This window comes from Suncus etruscus, chromosome 1, assembly GCF_024139225.1.
Source record: "Suncus etruscus isolate mSunEtr1 chromosome 1, mSunEtr1.pri.cur, whole genome shotgun sequence".
Classification (NCBI taxonomy): Eukaryota; Metazoa; Chordata; class Mammalia; order Eulipotyphla; family Soricidae; genus Suncus; species Suncus etruscus.
The window spans coordinates 179,846,357-179,852,945 of NC_064848.1; positions in this window are offsets into that span (position 1 = coordinate 179,846,357).

The following is a 6,589-nucleotide window of genomic DNA, read 5'->3' on the forward strand; positions in this document are numbered from 1 at the left end:
AATAACTACATTGTGAACTATCCTAATAATGAGAATGTATGAGGGAAATAGAAAGCCTGTCTAGAGTACAGGTGGGGGTTGGGTGGAGTGGAGGGAGTTTTGGGACATTGGTGATGGGAATGTTGCACTGGTGATTGGTGGTGTTCTTTACATGACTGAAACCCAAATACAATCATGTATGTAATCAAGGTGTTTAAATAAAATATATATTAAAATTATATATTAAATATATAAAATATATTAAAATATATATTAAAAATATATAATCTTTTGAATAGTAAGGACAGGATATTTTTTCCTTTCTTGGGTTTTTGTTTTTGTTTTATTTTTGGATCACACCCAGTGACACTGAGGGGTTACTCTTAGCTAGCTCTCAGAAATCTCTCCTTGCTTGGGGAACCATATGGGACGCTGCCTGGGATCAAACGCAGGTCCGTCTTGGGTCAGCCGCGTGGGAGGCAAATGCCTTACCCCTGTGGATATGGTTTCAGTTCATCCCTTTCTTGATTTTTATCTTCTCTTTCTTTCAGTAAAGTTAACCTTGCACTGGTGTGTATTTTATTTCTTTTGTTGTTTATTTTCAAGAAGTTACCTTTGGTGCCTTGGTGTACTTATTGTTTCGCCTTGGTGTACTTATTGTTTCAAGAGTTTTTATGGGGGAGGACATATTTTTGGTATCTTTATGGTTTTCTATGACTACCAGGTAGTCTTCAAGAAGTGATAACTTAATTTTTTTTCCTATTTAGAATTTTCCATTTTATGTATTGTTTGTGGGTTTTTTTGTTCCTTGTTTTTTTATTTTTTTTTTGACCGGGGGTGGGGGCATATCTGGCAACGCTAAGGGGTTATTCCTGGCTCTGCTCTCAAAAATCGTTCCTGGCTCCGCGGACTATATGGATGCCCAGGATCGAACCCATGTCTGTTGTGGGTCAGCCGCGTGCAAGGCAAACGCTCTACCACTGTGCTACCACTCAGGTCCGTTTCTGTGTTATTTTTATTGCAAAAACTTTAACAAAATATACTGAATAATAGTGGTAAAAGTGGGCATCCTTGCCTTGTGCCTGGTTTTCAGTTCTTCACCACAAATATGATAATAATGTAGGTATGCTACATAATTGCTATTACTATTTTGAGGATTGTTCTCTCTATCCCAATTTTTGAAGGATTTTATTAATAATGTTTACTCTTGTCAAAAGGCTTCTTTGCAAAAAGCAATCTAATCATATATACTTGCATTTGATTAATTTTCATATATTGAAATGTTCGTGTATTATTGAAATGTTTATATGTTATATAGTTATGTATTATGATCATGATGAATGATCCTTTTAACATATCGTTATATTTTATACAATAAAATTTCCAAAAGCATCTTCACATCAGTGTTTATTAGGAATATCAGTCTATAAATTTTTTTTAATCTTTTTTTGTTAGTATGTTTTGTTTGTTTGTTTTTGGGTCACCCCCAGCGACACACAGGGTTTACTCCTGTCTCTGTGCTCAGAAATCGTTCCTGGCAGGCAGGCCCAGGGTTTCAAAATTTGAACCACCACCAGTCCTTCACCAGCTTTGTGCAAGGCAAATGCCCTACTGCTGTGCTATCTCTCCATCCCCTATAAATTTTATCTTAATAATAGCTGCATGATTTTAATATTAAAGTAATATTGACTCATGTGGAGAATTCCTGACTTCAAAAACACTTGTATGGAGAACTCCAGTTTCTATAACATTTTGGAAGAGCTTAAAAATTACAACTACCAAATCTTTTTTGAATTTTGTTACAATTGACAAGTGAATTCATTTGAAAATGGCTTTTGGTCATAGGGCAGTTTTTAAAATTACTGTTTGAGTTTTCTTACTCATGATTCATTTCTTCAGGCTTTCTACTTTCTATTTACTCAATTCTGGAAGAAATTTATAATTCAAAAATTTATTCATTTATTTTAGGCTATGAAACTTGGTGCCATAAAGTTGTTTATAATTACATGTTGCAAACTTTTGTATTTCTGAACCATCTATTGTAATTAAACTCATTTCAACTCCGATACCATTTTTTAAAATTTTTTGAATCTATGAGCATATATTTTTAAATATATTAAATATATATATTTATATTTATAAATATATATATTAAATATATTCTTTAAAAATAAAACAGCTCCTGGTTTCATGGACCCTTTGTACCATTTTCTATATCACTAATTCTTACTCTGGTTTTTATTACCTTCTGCTTCTACTTATATTGGGATTTATTCATCTTTGCCTAGGATCAAGCCAAGGCTACATTGTTGATTTGAATTGTTTTCTTTTCTCTAGTATAAGACTATAGATTTATGTACTGTCTCTTAATATTGCTTTTATGATATCCTATAGGATCTGATTTGTGTATTTATCCTCATTTAGTTTGAGTAATCTTTTTAATTTTCTTTAATTTCTTCATTGACCAAATATTATTTAACAAAATGTTATTTAATTTTTAAGTTGAATATTTGCTCAACTTTCTCATTTAAGTTTTATTTCTGCCTCGATGGCTATGGAGTCTGAAAATATACTTTGACATTACTTTTTTATTTTGAGTTTCTTTTAATAAAATGTATTGCATTTCCCAAGGTACCTATCTCCTCAAACACAAAACATTAATATTAAAGAATATATATGCACACCCTATGTTGATTCGAGCACTTAGTGCAATAGCTATTATATGTAAACAATTTAGTTAAAAATCCATAATTTCTAATATATAGGTGGATGGATATCGTACTGTATTTATAAAATATGCAATACAATATATATATATATCTTTAAGAGAAGACAAAATCATGCAATTTGTTATTAGGTAAGCCTACCTAATGATAGAGGACATCATACTGAGTGAGGAAAGTCATAAACAGATACATAATGAGCTCACTTATATGTGAGTTACAAACATAAATATTAATGAATGAACAAGTGGCCAAAGGCAGAAAAAACAATTGAGTTGGTTCAGAATTGTTGGGATGGAGAGAAGTGATTGAGACAAATTTGGAATATTGGTAAGAGTAGGCACTCTGGCAGTAAGTGCTGTATTAGAATGATTAAAATCAGAATGCCTTAATAAAAATAGAATGCAAGGGATGAAATAATGAATAGTTATTTACAGATAATTGGGTCACCAGGAAACACAACAAAAATAATTTGAAATTATGCATTTTCAGTTATATACAAATATAAATCACAATGTGGAATCATCTCACTCCAGAATAAATGGCATATATGAAAATATCTGGAAACAACCAGTGTTGGCAGGTATATGTTGAAAATAAAATCCTTACTTACTATTTGTACAAATAGTACTTGGTTCAAGTACTATTTATGAAACATCTTTACAAACTTAGAGTTTCAATATAACACACTGATCCATCTTGCCATTTGTCTCACAAACACAGAAACATTAATTAAAATCACAAATGAATGGGAGAAAATGCACTCAATACCCATCAAAAAAGGGGTTAATATCTAAGATATACAACGCAGTGACCTTTACAAGAAAACTAATCTAAACCCATCTAAATGGGGAAAAGGAATGAACAAACATTTCCTCAAAGAAGAAATATAAATGGCCAAAAGGCACATAAAAATGTTCTACTTTAATAATCATCAGGTATATGCAAATCAAAAAATTGAAATATTTCATACCATACAGACTAGCACACATCACAAAACAAAACAAAACAAAATAAGAACAACCAGTGCTGGTGTGGATTCAGGGAGAAAGGGACTTTCACTATTGATGGGAATGCAAACCGGTCCAGCCTTTTCGAAAACAATATAATCATTCCTCAAAAAGCTAGAAATTGAATTTACATATGATCCAGCAATACCACTCTTAGGGATATATCCCAGAAATCCAAAAACACAATACAAAATTGCCCTCTATACTCCTATTTTCAGTGCAACACGATTTACAATAGCTAAAATATGGAAACAACCCAGGTTTCTGAAAACAGATGAGTGTCTCAAGAAATGATGTTATATCTACACATTTGAATACTATATATCCATTATAATAAATGAAATCATGTAATTTGCCTATGCATGGATGAACATGGAGGCTATTGTGCTAAGTAAAATTAGCCAGAGGGAAAGGATAGCTGTAAAATAATCTCATTCAATTTTGGGATATAAGAAAAATTAAAGACATTACAGTAACTATATCCAGAGACAATAGAAGACAGAGAATATCTAGACAATCCAGAGACAAGAGTCAGAAGGTCCATTACAGTGTAGGAATCTCATCAGTGGAGAAGCGTCCGTTAGGACAATGATAATTGGAAGTGATAGTTCTTAGACAAGAACTCAGTTCTAAAAGGGGACAGACATGAAAGTCACCCCCTTCATTTTAATAGAACACACCACAGTGCCAAATAAAGAAGAGAAAGAGAGAGAGAAGAGAGAGAGAGAGAGAGAGAGAGAGAGAGAGAGAGAGAGAGAGAGAGAGAGAGAGAAGAGATATGGAGAGTTAGTGAGAAAGAGAAGCAAATTGCCTGCCTTAGAGCCAGGTAAGGGGATGGAAAGGAAATGGGGGCATCAATGATGGGAAGAGTGCACTGGTTAAGGATGATGTACATTGTATGACTAAAACACAACAATGAACAATTTTATAATCATGGTGCTTAAAGCAATTTTAAAAAACCCACCAATGCTCATCTCTGGTCATTGTATCTCTTAGCTATAGCTAGGTGATATAAGCAACCAAAATATTCTATGTTGAGTGAATATATATATATATATGGTAGAATATATTCTATGATGGATAAATAAAAATATTTGTATAATATACACATGTGCATATGTAAAATGGCGAAAAATTATGTATAAGAATATTAAATGTGAAGCCAGAGTGGTGGCACAAGCAGTAAGATGTCTGCCTTGCCCTTGCTAGCCTAGGATGGTCAGCAGTTCTATCCCTGTGTGCCTCATATAGTCCCCCAAGCCAGGAGGGATCCCTGAGCATCACCAGCTGTGGCCCAAAAAACAAACAAAAAAAGAATATTATAATAAAAGTTGTAATCCTGTAGTTTGTCACAACTTGGATAATAGAGCTAAAGAATATTATATTAAGTAGAATAAGTCAGAGAGGTGAAGAAAAATATCAGAAGATATCATTCATTAAGGGTATATAAAGAAACAAAAGACAATAATAATAAATCCTTGATCCTGGATTAGAAAACTGAGATTATCAAAACAAAGTGAGGTAGGAAAATTTTTCTAAGAAAGAAGTAGATTGCAATTTATTTAAGTACATTGTGTAGGCTATTGGTTAAATTGAGTAGGTTGAACTTGTTAAATGTATATCAATAACATAAACATCAATACTATTTTAAATATGCTACACTGAAATAGAAATAAAAAGTATGATGTATGTATTATTAAATTTTAATAATTATTTTTCATAAAAATGTATTTTATTAGTGCCGGAGCCATTGCACAGCGGTAAGGTGTTTGCCTTGCATGCGACTGACCCAGTATGGACTTGGGTTCAGTTCATGGCATTTCATATGGTCCCTGGAGCCTGCCAGAAGTGATTTCTGAGTTCAGAGCCAGGAATAATCTCTGAGAGCTGACAGAGATTATTATGGTGAAAAAATTTTTATCACCATAATATATGCACATTGAATCTATTGAGAGCACCTAGAAAGTGTTTTCTTCTTGACAGTTTGTGTGACTAATGTTTAAATTAAATTAGATTTTAGATAGCTATAATAAATCTTTAAAAAAAAAAGATGCAATATAGCCTGGAGAAGAAAAGTGAACCAATTTAATACTAGTGTATGAAAACAACCTTTTATCCCTTGTATATTTTAAATTAATTTGAAAATTAAAGATAATTAATGTAATTGGAGTAATCTATGATAGATGTTATTATAGATTTCTGCTTAACTTTATAATTAAATGCTGATACAAATTTGATTTTTAGTTTCTTCAAATTAGAATGTGAATGAAGCCAGGAATATGAATGCAGAGAGATTGACTTTTTCAATATTTTAGAAATGTATCACTTGATAATATTTCTTAAAACTAAATGTTGATATAAAAATTACAATAAAAAGTTAATTTTCAGGGGCTGGTATGGTGGCAGTAGAGGTAAGGTGTCTGTCTTGCCAGCACTAGCCTAGGACGGACCACGGTTCGATCTCCCGGCATCCCATATGGTCCTCCAAGCCAGGAGCAAATTCTGAGCGCATAGCCAGGAGTAACTCCTCAGTGTCACCGGATGTGGCCCAAAAACCAAAAAAAAAAAAAAAATTAATTTTTTTATTTCTTCTAATCACAGAATTAGGAGAACAAGAACTTAAATTGCTTAAAAAATATAAAGAGATTGCATGAAGATGGCATGGTGAGGCCTAGCCTCAAATTTAAACTATTACAAAACTCTAATTTTACTTCTGTTTTTTTTTTTTTAAGTTTATTAGACTACAATCTTTTTCTGGTAGATAAATGTCTGTGCAGTCTAAGACCTACCCTAAACAAACACCAAAACATAGCAATCACTGTATCACAACAGAATATTTATCAGCTTGGTGTCAATGCCATTGCAGCCAAACCATAT